Here is a 16,356-nt window from a genome sequence, read left to right as displayed (position 1 = left end):
CCCTCCCAAATCTCTGGGAAATGTGATCCACCCTCTCCAAGGCCTGGGGTGGCAGCACACTTCCTGAGCATCAAGGCGGAAAGCCTGCCATCTGTCTCCAGGGCAAACTCACTCTTTTCATGTGCATGGGTAGGTCTCTCCTGATCTGTGATTTCTTGGCTCCAGACCTTAGCTTCCATGGTTTTGCCTTTGAAGCCATCCTTCTCTCAATTTGTCCCTTCCCCATCCTCTCCAGTCCAGTGGTTCTGTCTATACAGATCTTGCAAAAAATTGGTTGGCCTGGCATGCAGCTTACAGGGGTCAAAGCCACCAGACAATAGGATTTTCCACAAATCCTTTCTGGATAACTCCATCTCCAATCCTGGCTTGTACTGAAATGGCAGCTAGGTTCCAGGTTTCATTAAATCCTAATGTGGGGCTGTAGCCTCTAGGGTTTTACTTTCTGGAAGCCCAGAATTTTCCACACTATCAATTTCTGGTTTCTTTGTACCCAGGAGTTCAATTCTTAGCTTATTTCTTTCCTCTCACATTTTACTGCAAGGAGAAGCCAAGCTTCATTTTTGACATTTAGTTTGGATATCTTTTTAGCTAAGTGTCCCAGCTCATCACTTTCAAATTCTGCCTTCCATCTGACACCAGGACTCAATTTTGCCAAATTCTCTGCCACTTTAAAACATGGATCACCTTTCTTCCAGTTTGCAATGACACATTCATCATTTCTCTCTAAGGTCTCTTTGGAAGTTATCTTTAGAGTCCATATTTCTACTAACAGTTTCTTCAAAGCAGTCTAGGCCTTTTCTATCAAGCTCCTCACATTTCTTCCAGAATCTTCCCCTTATCCATTTAAAAAGCTGTTCCATAGCTAGAAGGAAATACTTGAAACAGTTGAACTGCGACCCAGTAACCTTGATTTTTGAAGACGATTGTACAACTATGTAGCTTACATGGTGTAACTATGCAATTATGAAAACCTTCTGGCTCACACTCTGTTTATCCAGAGTATGGACAGATGAGTAGAAAAATGAGAACAAAAAGTAAATGAATAATTGGGGGGGGATGGTGGGATGTTTTGGATTTCTTCTTTACTTGTGTTTTTATTCTTGTTTTTATTTATTTTATTTTGTTTGGAGTAATAAAAATGTTCGAAAATTGATTTTGGTGATGAATGCATAAATAAATGATGATACTATGAACAATTGATTGTACACTGTGGGTGATTGTAGGGTATGTGAATATATCTCAATAAAACTGAATTAAAAATAAAAATAATACCAAAAAAAGCTGTTCCAACATGTTTGGTATTTGCAAATTCAGCAGCACCCCACTTCTCTGGTACCAAAATCTGTTCTGGTTTGCTAAAGCTGCCTTTATGCAAAATACAAGAAATGGATTGGCTTTTATAAAGGGGATTTATTAAGTTACAAATTTACAAATCTAAGGCCATAAAATGTTCAGACTAAGGTCCAGAAGAGGAACCTTCACTGAAGAATGGCCGATGGCATCTGGAACACCTGTTAGCCAGGAAGTCATGTGGCTGGTGTCTGCTGGTCCTTTGCTCCCAGGTTCCTGTTTCAAAATGGCTTTCTCCAAAATGTCTCTGGGCTTTTGTCTCTCTTAGCTTACCTCACCTTGGTTCTCCTGAGGCATTTCTCTCTAAGCATTTGGGAGTCCTCTCAGCTTCTCCTGGGCAAACTCTGGGCTTCATCTCTTAGCTTAGCATCTCCAAACATCCTTGTCTGCATCTCCAGGCATCTCCAAGCATCAGTGTCTGTGTGAGCTCTTGAGCTCTCTTAAGTACTCCTGTGAACCAATCAAGACCCACCCTGTATGAGTGGGGCCCACACCTCCATGGAAATAATTTAATCAAAGTCTCACCCACAGTTGGGTGAGTCATATCTCTATGGAAACAATCAAAAGGTTCCACCCTAATCAAAAGACTAATAAGTCTTTAAGATTTCATTAAAGAACATGGCTTTAGTGGGGGACATAATAGATTCAAACCAGCACAGGTAGCAAGGACATGGTCACATAGAACCTTGTGTTTTGTAAGCATTTATTTAGGTATATCTAATGGTGATATTTCGTATATCTCTATTGCCATATCACACTGTGGACTACCACTGTCCTCTTTACTACTGGAACCAGAATCATTAGTGTCTTTAAGTATAATCAGACTAGAGAACCAATTCCATAAAACTCAGATATGTATAAGGATATTTATTGAAAGGAATTGGTTTATGCAATTATGGGGGCTGGCTAGGCATGTCCAAAATCCATAGGGCAGGCTGGAAACTCAGCCAGGAGTTCACATTACAGTCTACAGGAGGAATTTCTTCTTAGGGAAACCTGTTTTGCTCTTAAGACCTTTTAACTGATTGGAGGAGCCCCACTCAGATTATCAAAGTTTATCTCCTTTACTTAAAGTCAACTAATTGTAGATGTTAATTACATTGACCAAATACCTTACAGCAACACCTAGACCAGTGTTTTTTTTTAAACTTTTTATCTTGAAGTGATTTCAAACTTATAGGACAGTTGCAAGAATAATACAAACCCCATACAGAACTCCAACATTCCCCCACCTTCCCAGATACCCAGTTCTACCAATTTTAACATTTTGCCCCTCTACCATATCATTCTTTCTATCTATCTATCTATCTATCTATCTATCTATCTATCTATCTATCTATGTATTTTCTGAATATTTGAGAGCAGGCTGCACATATCATAGCACTTGAACACATAACACAATACGTCCATATACATTTCCTACAAACAATGATATTCATTTTTGTAATCACCTTAAGTGCAGTTATCAAGTTCAAGAAACTTAACATTGATATGAAGCTTACATTCTGTATTCCATTTTTTCTTTTGTCTCAATAATGTCCTTTTGAGCCTTTTCTCCCTCCATTCTTAGATTCCATCCAGTATAATGTATTGAATTTGATATTATATCTTTCATTTCTTTTTCTTTTCTTTTTTTTTTTTTTTTTTGGTTAAATTGTGGAAACCTATATACAAGCATGCCATTCGGTGGGATGAATCACATTCACAATGTGGCATCACCATCCATTACTAGAACTTTTCCCTTCACCTCAAACAGAAACCCTACACTCATTTTGCGTTAACTCCCCATTGCTCCTGCTCACCCATCCCTGGTGACCTGTACTTTACTTTCTGTCTCTATGAGTTTACATATTTTCTGATATTTCTGATTTGTGGATACCACGGGACTTAAATTTAACATCATAATATATAACAGTCTAGTTTGCTTTGATACCAACTTAACTTCAAAAGCATATGTACAGGGCAGTCAGATTTGGGAAAGTTTCACCTGTCTTCCCACTGGCGTGAACTAAACCATCTATTCTTCTTCAGCTAGGTTCCATGTGACTTCTATTACCTGCACTGAGCAACAGACCCATATTTGGGAAGTGCCCTTTCTTCAGTTTGACGACCACAAAGGGATGTAAACGTCTGAATGACATGCTGCTTGGTGGGTTCCTAGACCCCCGAGGTTTTTCATTCGAGAAGAGAAGGGACAAAAACTCAAATCAAAATGAGTTTTATTGTCTGGCCATGTGCAGGCAGGCTGAATCCTAAGAAAATGGTGACAGCCACAAGCCAAGGGAACAGTAGGGCTTATAAAGAATGGTTGGTGGGATGCTAAAGGATGCAGTTGGTGCTTCTGTATCTGCTTCTGGCTGGAGGGAGGCATAGAATTGTCCCTACAGTCCATCATGGGGTAGTAGCTGTATGGGTGTTCTCACTGGAGGAGTAGCCTGGTTTGTCATGGCTGGAACAGTTCTGAGAATAAACCTGACTATCCAAGGTTTATAACTGGGATAATGCAAAAAGGAACACAAAACCAGGAAAAACCATCCAAGAAGAGGCTGGGATCTCCCACAACATCAGAAGAAATGGAAATGTCCTCATATAGATTGTGGTGGTGAATGCAAAACTATGTGAGTATACTAGGAACCACTGATTGTTTGCTTGGGAAAGATTGTGTGGTGTGTGAATAAAATTGTTTTAAAAATAATTGGAAAGATACAAGTGCTGGAGAAAATGTGAGAGACAGGAATGTGCTTGTTCACTGTTTGTGGGGAGGTGGAATGGTACAGCCCATCTAGAGTGCAGTGTGTTGGTTCCAGAAGAGGCTGGGTATGTGTTTGCCATGTGGTCCTGCAACCCTGTTGTTGGGTATGTACTTGGAGGAACTGAAAGTAGGGACGTGAATGAGCATTTGCATACTGGTGTTTATGTAGCAGTGTTCACGATTTGCAATGGGTGGGGGTGGTCCAGAATATATAATGACTGATGAATGGAATGGTGCAATGTGGTGTGTGCATATAGTGGAGTATTGAGCAGTGGCGGGGGGAGTGAAGTTCTAAGGCATGCAACTGTGTGACTAAACCCTGAGAACAGCAGGTTAAGTGAGATGAGCCAGAAGTGAGGGGACAGGCATTCTAATGTCTCACCAATATGGGCTGGCTGTGGTGAGCAAGCTCTGAGAATTGAATTCAGGAGTGTGGGTTGTCAAGGGAAGGCTTATTGTAGAGGTTCCTGGATTGTTGGCTCTTGCAGCAGTCACATTTATTCTTGAGTTGTTGTGGTTATTTCTAAATTCTGGGATGCTGGGCTTTTTGTGCATAACCTGCTCATTCCGTGGAACTTCGGGTATTTCTGTGATACCTGAGACTAAGATCTAGAGTTTTTTAGCTATGAAAGTCAGCATTACCCCATACAGTGACTGTTATAAAAGCTGAAAAGGAAATGGGACTTCTGTTGGAGATGTGAATGAAGTGTACTTGTTTGGGACTAAGGTAAGTCAGACTACAGTGTAAAGGATAATGTTGACTGTGTTTTAAAACTTCAACTTCTGAGTGACACCAAAGGAAAAGATGTGTATTTGGTGCAAGATTTGTGTTTTCTGTGGTACACTATCTAATTTATCTTGTGTATTAGGGTTCTCTAGGGAAACAAAACCAACAGGAGATATCTGTAAATATGAGATTTTAAAAAAGTGTCTCCTGCAACTGTGGGGATGCACAAGTCCAATTCTGTAGGGCAGGATGCACAAGTTCTAATTCCATAGGGTAAGCAGCAAGCTGGCAACTCTGATGAAGGTCTTTGATGAACTTCCCAGGAGAGGCTGGCTGGTTGAAGAAGTGACTGTTCTCTCTCTAGTCCCTTAAAAGTCTCCAACAGATTGGATTCAATCCAGCTAATTGGATTCTCTCATGGCAGAAGACATGTCCTTCATTGATGTAATCAGCCACAGATGCAGTTGATTCATAATTTAATGACTTCTGGTTTATTAACCAGACACAAATACCCTTGTAATAATGGTTAGTGAATGCTTGCTTGACCAGACACCTGGGCACCATCACCTGGCCAGGTGTACACATGAACCTAACCATCACAACTTGTATGGTCAGTTTGTTCAAACACCATAATTGCATGGAAACTTAAATAGGGAGCAAGATCTTGTTGGTTTGTACAGGTTAGTGTGATGCCCGGTGTGCCAGTTTGAATGTATTGTGTCCCCCAAACGCCATTATCTTTGATGTAGTCTTGGGCAGACGTTTTGGTGCTGATTAGATTTGCTTGGAATGTGCCCCACCCAGCTGTGGGTGATGACTCTGATGAGATATTCCCATGGAGGCATGGCCCCACCCATTCAGGGTGGGACTTGATCAGTGGAGCCATACAAATCAGCTGACTGAAAGAGGAGTAACTCAGTGCAGCTGTGAGTGATGTTTTGAAGAGGAGCAAGCTTGCTAGAGAGGAATGTCCTGGGAGAAAGCCGTTTTGAAAGCAGAACTTTGGAGCAGACGCCAGCCCTGTGCCTTCCCAGCTAACAGAGGTTTTCCGGATGCCATTGGCCATCCTCCAGTGAAGCATTAGCAAACTAGGACACCCGGGTTCATCTCAGAGTGGTTTGGGCAGAGAGTAAAAATGTGTTTGCGGAGCCCCTTGAGGGACTGGGGGAAAAATGTGGAAGTGTTTGGTATCCCCACCTGGGGAATTCCTGATGTTCTCACAGGCATTGGAGATTGCCAGTTTGATAGGCCAGGCCCTGGATTTGGGGGTTTGCCTTTTGAACCTTGTTCCTGCAAAGGAGAAGCTAAGCCTACTTATAATTATGCCTGAGTCATCCCCAGAGAACCTCTTTTGTTTCTCACATGTGGTCTCTCTCTCTAAGCCAACTCTGCACATAAACTCTCTGCCCTCCCCACTATGTGGGACATGATTCCTAGGGGTGTAAATCCCCCTTGCAATGTGGGACATGACTCCGAGACATGATCCTGACCCTGGCATCATGGTACTGAAGAGCCTTCTTGGATCAAGAGAGGGAGAATTGAGGCAAGGTAAAGTTTCGGTGGCTGAGATATTTCAAATAGAATTAAGAGGTCATTCTTGATGTTGTTCTTGTGTGTTATATAGCTATCCCTTTTTGACTTTTAGTGTGCTGACATAGCAAGAAGGAAATACCTGAAACTATTGAACTGTAATCCAATAGCCTTGATCCTTGAAGATGATTGTATAATACATGGCTTTTATGATGTGACTGTATGATTGTGGAAACCTTGTGACTGACACTCCCTTTGTCCAGTGTATGGACAGATGAGTAAGAAAACAAAGATAAAAAATAAATAAGTAATGGGGGGCTCAGAATAAAAAAAAAACCATGTATACACTATGTTCCTATACTCCTCTGTCCCTCCACCTTTACGTAGTTCTTGTCACAAATTACATATTTATACATATGTGTCCAAAACCATTGACTTATCATTCTATTTTATGCATTTGCCTTTTAGATACTGTAGGAAGTGAAAAGAGGAGTTACAAATCAAACAAAAAATGCAATAGTGCTGGCATTTATATTTATCCATGTCATTATGTCTACTGGAGATTTTATTTCTTCATGTAGCTTCAGTCAATTGTCTTGTGTCCTTTCCTTTCAACCTGCAGAAATCCCATTAGTATTTCTTATAGTCCCAGTCTAGTGGTGATGAAATTCCTTAGCTTTTGTTTATCTGGGATTGTCTTAATCCCTCCCTCATTTTTGAAAGACAGTTTTACTGGATACAGAATTCTTGGTTGACAATTTTTTGTTTTCAGCACTTTAAATGTCTTCTCACTGCCTTCTTGCCTCCATGGTTTATGATGGGAGATCAGCACTTAATTTCATTAAGGCTTCCTTGTATGTGACACGTTGCTTCTTTCTTGAGGCTTTCAGAATTCTCTTTGTCTTTGTCTTTCCACAGTTTGATTATAATATGGTACGGTATGGGCCTATTTGGGTTTATCCTGTTTGATGTATGTTGAGCATCTCGAATGTGTATATTCATGCTTTTCACTAAATTTGGGAAATTTTTAGCCATTACTTCTGGAATGTTCTCCTGCCCCCTTTTCTCTTTCTTCTCCTTCTGGGACTCCCACAATGCATAAATTGGTGGGCTTGATGGTGTCCCACAAGTTCCTCAGGCTTTGTTCACTTTCTTCATTTTTTCTCCTCCTCAGATTGGATGATTTCAATGGTTTTATCTACAAGTTTGCTGATTCTTCTTCTGCCAGCTCCAGTCAGCTGCTGAACTGCTCTAGGGAGTTTTAAATTTCTGTTTTTGTGATCTTCAGCTCTATTTGATTCCTTTTCATAATTTCCATCTTTCTACTGGTATTCTCTTTGTGTTCCTCTGTCATTTTACTGAGTTCCTTTAATTCTTTGCCCATGGTTTCCTTTAGCTCTTTAAGCATATTTAGGACCATTTTTAAAAAAGTCTTTGTCTGGAATTTCCTTCTCATTGTGAATTTCCTTCTCATTGATGGTTTGTAATGCTTTACTCTTCTCCTGTGCCTGGGCCAACACATCCTGTTTCTTTGCATATTTTGTAATCTTTTGTTGAAACATGGACATTTAGATATTTTAGTGTGTTATTGCTGGAATTTAGACTCTGTGGTGTTTGTTCCTTAAGCTTGTATCCAGCTAGTAATATAAAAGAGCTTTTCTTGAGTGCCAGGAGATAAAAGAACAAAAAAAAAAAAAGGAAAAAAAAGCAGCTTTTACAATCTTTGCAATTTGACCTCTGCTAGTGCTCTCCTTCAGAGCTGATCTGTACAATAAGTTTGTAGACTAGCTTGAGGCCAAAGCATAGGGGCCTCCCTAATCTTTTCTGCACATGTACCTTGTCTTGGGCATGAACAGGTGGCCCTAGGAATTTCCCCATTTACACAGTTCCAAATGTCCTCTCTTCCCTATGACACAGTTTACTCATAGTCCCAGGCACTGTCATACACCCAGCAATCCTTTGCCTCAGGCAGCACATCTTGACTGCTCTCTCATGGTGTTCTGTATGAGAGCTCAGTGAGCCTCTTCCGCATGCAGGGCAAGTTCTGGGACTATGCATCCCTTAGGCCACCACAAGACAGATTGGACCAGACAGACATGCTCCCAGAATGTGTATGAGGGTTACTCTTCTTCTTCTGGAAATAGAACCAGGGGCCTGTACTGAAAGCATGAGCTGTCACTGCACCAAGCCAGGGAGGGCTGGGGACTGGGCCAGCCAAGGCACCACAAAATCCTACCACTTTTAAGCAATCTTTTTCTTGATTCCGTGCTTGCCCTGTTACTGTAGTCCTTTAACAGTTTTCTGGAGCTTTTAGAAAGATGTTTCTGCCAACACTTGCTAGTTGTTCAGAGTTTCTGAGTGTGTGTGGTGGGGGTAGGGGGATGGAGCTCTGAATCACCTCTGTGCTATCTTGATTGAATAAGGGCCCTAGATTAGTGTTTTGTTTTGTTTTTTTTTGTTTTTTGTTTTTTAATCTTCATTTTATTGAGATATATTCACTTACCACGCAGTCATACAAAACAAATCGTACTTTCAATTGTTCACAGTACCATTACATAGTTGTGCCTTCATCACCTAAATTAATCCCTGACACCTTCATTAGCACACACACAAAAATAACAAGAATAATAATTAAAGTGAAAAAGAGCAATTGAAGTAAAAAAGAACACTGGGTACCTTTGTCTGTTTGTTTCCTTCCCCTATTTTTCTACTCATCCATCCATAAACTAGACAAAGTGGAGTGTGGTCCTTATGGCTTTCCCAATCCCACTGTCACCCTTCATAAGCTACATTTTTATACAACTGTCTTCAAGATTCATGGGTTCTGGGTTGTAGTTTGATAGTTTCAGGTATCCACCACCAGCTACTCCAATTCACTAGAACCTAAAAAGGGTTGTCTATATTGTGTGTAAGAGTGCCCACCAGAGTGACCTCTCAGCTCCTTTTGGATTCTCTCTGCCACTGAAGCTTATTTCATTTCCTTTCACATCCCCCTTTAGGTCAAGAAGATGTTCTCCGTCCCACGATGCCAGGTCTACATTCCTCCCCGGGAGTCATATTCCACATTGCCAGGGAGATTCACTCTCCTGGGTGTCTGATCCCACGTAGGGGGGAGGGCAGTGATTTCACCTTTCAAGTTGGCTTAGCTAGAGAGAGAGGGCCACATCTGAGCAACAAAGAGGCATTCGGGAGGAGGCTCTTAGGCACAATTATAGGGAGGCCTAGCCTCTCCTTTGTAGCAACCGTCTTCCCAAGGGTAAAACCTACGGTAGAGGGCTCAACCCATCAAACCACCAGTCCCCTATGTCTGTGGTCATGTTAGCAACCATCGAGGTGGGGTAGGCCAATATCCCTGCATTCTCCACAGGCTCCTCAAGGGGGCACTACATATTATTTTCCTTGTTTTTTTTTTTTTTTTTTTTTTTTTTTTAACCTATTTTTCCTTTTTAAATCAACTGCATGGAAAAACAAAAATTAAAAAAAAAACAACAAAAAACAAAAAAGAAAAACATACAATAAAAGAACATTTCAAAGAGACCATAATAAGGGAGTAAGAAAAAGACAACTAACCTAAGATAACTGCTTTACTTCCCACCTGTTCCTACTTTACCCCAAGAAAGTTACATAATACAGCAACATTTCTGTGAACTTGCTCCTACTATATCCATCAGAAATTAACAGACCATAGTCATTCCTGGGCATCCCCAGAACGTTAAATAGCATATCTGTTCTTCTTGGATTACTGTTCCCCCTTCCTTAATTGCTCTCTATTGCTAGTTCCCCTACATACTACATTATAAACCAATCGTTTTACATTTTTCAAAGTTCACATTAGTGGTAGCATATAATATTTCTCTTTCTCTGCCTGGCTTATTTCGCTCAGCATTATGCCTTCAAGGTTCATCCATGTTGTCATATGTTTCACGAGGTCGTTCCTTCTTATTGCCATGTAGTATTCCATCGTGTGTATATACCACATTTTATTTATCCACTCATCTGTTGAAGGACATTTGGGTTGTTTCCATCTCTTGGCAATTGTGAATAATGCTGCTATGAACATGGGCGTGCAGATATCTGTTCGTGTCACTGCTTTCCGATCTTCCAGGTATATACCGAGAAGTGCAATCGCTGGATCGAATGGTAACTCTATATCTAGTTTTCTAAGGAACTGCCAGACTGACTTCCAGAGTGGCTGAACCATTATACACTCCCTCCAACAATGAATAAGAGTTCCAATTTCTCCACATCCCCTCCAGCATTTGTAGGTTCCTGTTTGTTTAATGGCAGCCACTCTAATAGGTGTTAGATGGTATCTCATTGTGGTCTTAATTTGCATCTCTCTAATAGCTAGTGAAGCTGAACATTTTTTCATGTGTTTCTTGGCCATTTGTATTTCCTCTTCAGAGAACTGTCTTTTCATATCTTTTGCCCATTTTATAATTGGGCTGTCTGTACTATTGTCATTGAGTTGCAGGATTTCTTTATATATGCAAGATATCAGTCTCTTCTCAGATACATGGTTTCCAAAAATTTTTTCCCATTGAGTTGGCTGCCTCTTTACCTTTTTGAGAAATTCCTTTGAGGTGCAGAAACTTCTAAGCTTGAGGAGTTCCCATTTATCTATTTTTTCTTTTGTTGCTTGTGCTTTGGGTGTAAAGTCTAGGAAGTGGCCGCCTAATACAAGGTCTTGAAGATGTTTCCCTACATTATCTTCCAGGAGTTTTATGGTACTTTCTTTTATATTGAGATCTTTGGTCCATTTTGAGTTAATTTTTGTGTAGGGGGTGGGGTGAGGTAGGGGTCCTCTTTCATTCTTTTGGATATGGATATCCAACTCTCCCAGCCCCATTTGTTGAAAAGACCATTATGACTCAGTTGAGTGACTTTGGGGGCCTTATCAAAGATCAGTCAGCCATAGATCTGAGGGTCTATCTCTGAATTCTCAATTCGATTCCATTGATCTATATGTCTATCTTTGTGCCAGTACCATGCTGTTTTGGCAACTGTGGCTTTATAATAAGCTTCAAAGTCAGGGAGTGTAAGTCCTCCCACTTCGTTTTTCTTTTTTAGAGTGTCTTTAGTAATTCGAGGCATCTTCCCTTTCCAAATAAATTTGATAACTAGATTTTCCAAGTGTGCAAAGTAGGTTGTTGGAATTTTGATTGGGATTGCATTGAATCTGTAGATGAGTTTAGGTAGAATTGACATCTTAATGACATTAGCCCTCCTCTCCATGAACATGGAATATTTTTCCATCTTTTAAGGTCCCCTTCTATTTCTTTTAGTAGAGTTATGTAGTTTTCTTTGTATAGGTCTTTTACATCTTTGGTTAAGTTTATTCCTAGGTACTTGATTTTTTTAGTTGCTATTGAAAATGGTATCTTTTTCTTGAGTGTCTCTTCAGTTTGTTCATTTCTAGCATATAGAAACATTACTGACTTATGTGCATTAATCTTGTATCCTGCTACTTTGCTAAATTTATTAGCTCTAGTAGGTGTATCGTCGATTTCTCAGGGTTTTCCAGATATAAGATCATATCATCTGCAAACAATGACAGTTTTACTTCTTCTTTTCCAATTTGGATACCTTTTATTTCTTTGTCGTGCCGGATTGCCCTGGCTAGCACTTCCAGCACAATGTTGAATAACAGTGGTGACAGCGGGCATCCTTGTCTTGCTCCTGATCTTAGAGGGAAGGCTTTCAGTCTCTCACCATTGAGTACTATGCTGGCTGTGGGTTTTTCATATATGCTCTTTATCATATTGAGGAAGTTTCCTTCAATTCCTACCTTTTGAAGTGTTTTTATCAAAAACGGATGTTGGATTTTTTCAAATGCTTTTTCAGCATCTATTGAGATGATCAATTGATTTTTCCCTTTTGACTTGTTAATGTGTTGTAGTACATTGATTGATTTTCTTATGTTGAACCATCCTTGCATGCCTGGAATAAACCCCACTTGGTCATGGTGTATGATTTTTTTTTAATGTGTCTTTGGATTCGATTTGCAAGTATTTTGTTGAGGATCTTTGCATCTATATTCATTAGGGAGATTGGCCGGTAGTTTTCCTTTTTTGTAACATCTTTGCCTGGTTTTGGTATTAGATTGATGTTAGCTTCATAAAATGAGTTAGGTAGTGTTCCATTTTCTTCAATGTTTTGAAAGAGTTTAAGTAAGATTGGTGTCAGTTCTCTCTGGAAAGTTTGGTAGAATTCCCCTGTGAAGCCTTCTGGCCCTGGGCATTTATTTGTGGGAAGATTTTTGATGACTGATTGGATCTCTTTGCTTGTGATGGGTTGGTTGAGGTCTTCTGTTTCATCTCTGGTCAGTCTAGGTTGTTCATATGTTTCCAGGAAATTGTCCATTTCCTCTACATTATCCAGTTTGTTGCCATACAGTTGTTCATAGTATCCTCTTATAATTTTTTTAATTTCTTCAGGATCTGCAGTTATGTCACCTTTTTCATTCATTATTTTGTTTATATCGGTCTTCTCTCTTTTTGATTTTGTCAGTCTAGCTAGGGGCTTGTCAATCTTGTTGATCTTCTCAAAGAACCAACTTTTGGTGATATTTATCTTCTCTATTGTTTTTTGTTCTCTATGTCATTTATCTCTGCTTTAATCCTTGTTATTTCTTTTCTTGTACTTGGTTTAGGATTGGTTTGCTGTTCATTTTCTAGCTTCTTCAGTTGATCCATTAGTTCTTTGATTTTGGCTCTTTCTTCCTTTTTAATATATGCGTTTAGTGCTATAAATTTCCCCCTGAGCACTGCTTTTGCTGCATCCCATAGGTCTTGGTATGTTGTGTTCTCATTTTCATTCGTCTCTATGTATTTAGCAATTTCTCTTGCTATTTCTTCTTTAACCCACTGATTGTTTAGGAGTGTGTTGTTTAACCTCCAGGTATTTGTGAATCTTCTAAGTCTCTGATGGTTATTGACTTCTAATTGTATTCCATTGTGGTCAGAGAATGTGCTTTGAATAATTTCAATCTTTTTAAATTTACTGAAGCTTGTTTTATGTCCCAGCATATGATCTATTCTGGAGAAAGTTCCGTGAGCAGTAGAAAAGTATGTGTATCCTGGTGATTTGGGATGTAATGTTCTGTATATGTCTGTTAAATCTAATTCATTTATCAAATTGTTTAGGTTTTCAATTTCCTTATTGGTCTTCTGTCTGGTTGATGTATCTATAGGAGAGAGTGATGTGTTGAAGTCTCCCACAATTATTGTGGAAACATCAATTACTTCCTTTAGTTTTGCCAGTGTTTCTCTCATGCATTTTGTGGCACCTTGATTGGGTGCATAGACACTTATGATTGTTATTTCTTCTTGTTGAATTGCCCCTTTTAGTATGTAGTGGCCTTCTTTGTCTCTCAAAACATCCCTGCATTTAAAGTCTATTTTATCTGAGATTAATTTTGCTACACCTGCTTTCTTTTGGCTGTAGCTTGCATGAAATATTTTTTTCCATCCTTTCACTTTCAATTTCTTTGTGTCCCTGTGTCTAAGATGAGTCTCTTGTATGCAACATATTGATGGTTCATTTTTTTGATCCATTCTGTGAATCTGTATCTTTTAATTGGGGAGTTTAATCCATTTACATTCAACGTTATAACCGTGAAGGCATTTCTTGAATCAGCCATCTTATCCTTTGGTTTATGTTTGTCATATATATTTTTCCCCTCTGTCTATTAATATCCTTTATTGTACCCATACCGAATCTCTTTAGTACTGAACCTTTCTCCAAGTCTCTCTGTCCTTTCTTTGTTTCTCTGTCTGTAGGGCTCCCTTTAGTATCTCCAGTAGGGCAGGTCTCTTGTTAGCAAATTCTCTCAGCATTTGTTTGTCTGTGAAAAATTTAAGCTCTCCCTCAAATTTGAAGGAGAGCTTTGCTGGATAAAGTATTCTTTGTTGGAAATTTTTCTCACTCAGAATTTTAAATATATCATGCCACTGCCTTCTCGCCTCCATGGTGGCTGCTGAGTAGTCACTACTTAGTCTTATGCTGTTTCCTTTGTATGTGGTGAATTGCTTTTCTCTTGCTGCTTTTAGAACTTGCTCCTTCTCTTCTGTGTTTGACGGTGTGATCAGAATATGTCTCGGAATGGGTTTATTTGGATTTATTCTATTTGGAGTTCGCTGAGTATTTATGATTTGTGTATTTATGTTGTTTAGAAGATTTGGGAAGTTTTCCCCAACAATTTCTTTGAATACTCTTCCTAGACCTTTACCCTTTTCTTCCCCTTCTGGAACACCAATGAGTCTTATATTCGGACGTTTTATATTATCTATCATATCCCTGAGGTCCGTTTCGATTTTTTCAATTTTGTTCCCCATTCTTTCTTTTATGCTTTCATTTTCCATTCTGTCATCTTCCAGGTCACTGATTCGTTGTTCAGCTTCCTCTAGTCTTGTACTATGAGTGTCCAGAATCTTTTTAATTTGGTCAACAGTTTCTTTAATTTCCATAAGATCATCCATTTTTTTATTTAGTCTTGCAATGTCTTCTTTATGCTCTTCTAGGGTCTCCTTGATATCCTTTGTATCCCGTACTATGGTCTCATTGTTCATCTTTAGTTCTTTGAGTAGCTGCTCTAGGTGCTGTGTCTCTTCTGATCTTTTGACTTGGATGCTTGTGCTTGGGTTATCCATATCATCTGTTTTTTTCATATGGTTTATAATTTTCTGTTGTTTTTGGCCTCTTGGCATCTGCTGAACTTGATGGGGTTCTTTTAGGATTTGTAGACCAATTGAAGTCCTTATCTCTAATTTATCAGATCTACAGCTTCGTGGAGTACACTTTCTCTAACTAACCAACAGGTAGCATCCATGAGCTACCTGTTTTCCACAAGCCAGTTCTCCCCTGCTTTTCCTTTGTGGTGAGTGGGGGAGTGAGTTTTGTCGGGTCCAATTGTTGTACCAAGCTTGCATGTGTAGTTGGTGTTGCCCACCCTGTATATGGGGCGTGTTTCTGGGCGGTCGGGGGGGGGTGGCTCTAACAATGAAATCTCCCTGGTGATCCTGGAGTTTTAAAGCTGCTGCAATAGTCTAATCCTTCAGTTCAGTCCTGCCACAGTTTGTCTCTGCCAGTGACCCACAAGTCCTTGGTATTGGCATATGCCTCCTGAGACTTGCGAGTGGGTCCCTCTTCCAGGCCGTGCACCCCTGGTCCCCTGTTGTGGGATGACTGTGCTATGTCACAGGTGAGTGCTGCCCCCCAGGGCGGTTCTAGGCTGCTGGGCTGTGTAGGGAGGCTCCCAGTCTGCTGAAATGATGGCTGAATGGGGCTTTGTTAATTCACAGTGCTCCACCTTCCCAACTCTGGGACAATTAGCTGAGGTTGCAGGGAAGACTAATGCCCATGCCCAGTTTTGTGGTGTGTGCCTGTTATTTGAGGCACTTCCCTCACACTGGGTTGTCTGGGGCAGCTCTGGGCTATGGGGCTGGTGATGGGCAGGAGTGTTTCCTGTCCACCAGGATGATGGCTATGAGTGGACACCCCCCTTTTCTTGGGAAGTTGTGGTGTTTAGTGAATTTTCTCAGCCACTGGATTATTGCCTTTTGTCTCAGAGCTCTCTTAGTTCTGCTCTTGTCTTGACCTGTCCAAATTGCAAGTCTTTGAGGTTTTTTATATTGGGCTTCTTAGAGTAATTGTTTTAGAAAAAGAAAAAAGGATTAAAAAAAAAAGGCCCTCCTCACAGATCTAATGGGTTATTGAAATGCTAAGAGACAAAGCAATTAGGGCCATTAAGGAAAGGTCCACAGGGCAGAGAGATCAGCTTTTCTTCGGGATTTGCATATGAGCCTGAGGGCCTGAGCTCTGCCCTTCCACTTTCTATGTTCATCAGAACTCCCAAAATCCTCCAGTTTTATTTTGGAGTTTTTCGTGCTGTTTTTTTCTATGTCTGTCTCCTCTCTGCTGGGCTGGCTGCTCTCAGATTCTCTGTTGTCTGGTCTCAGTCTATCTATGGTTGGAGTCTGGATCAGTAGAATGAGTT

This window comes from Choloepus didactylus, assembly GCF_015220235.1.
Source record: "Choloepus didactylus isolate mChoDid1 chromosome Y unlocalized genomic scaffold, mChoDid1.pri SUPER_Y_unloc1, whole genome shotgun sequence".
NCBI classification, from domain to species: domain Eukaryota; kingdom Metazoa; phylum Chordata; class Mammalia; order Pilosa; family Megalonychidae; genus Choloepus; species Choloepus didactylus.
This window is presented reverse-complemented; position numbering follows the sequence as displayed.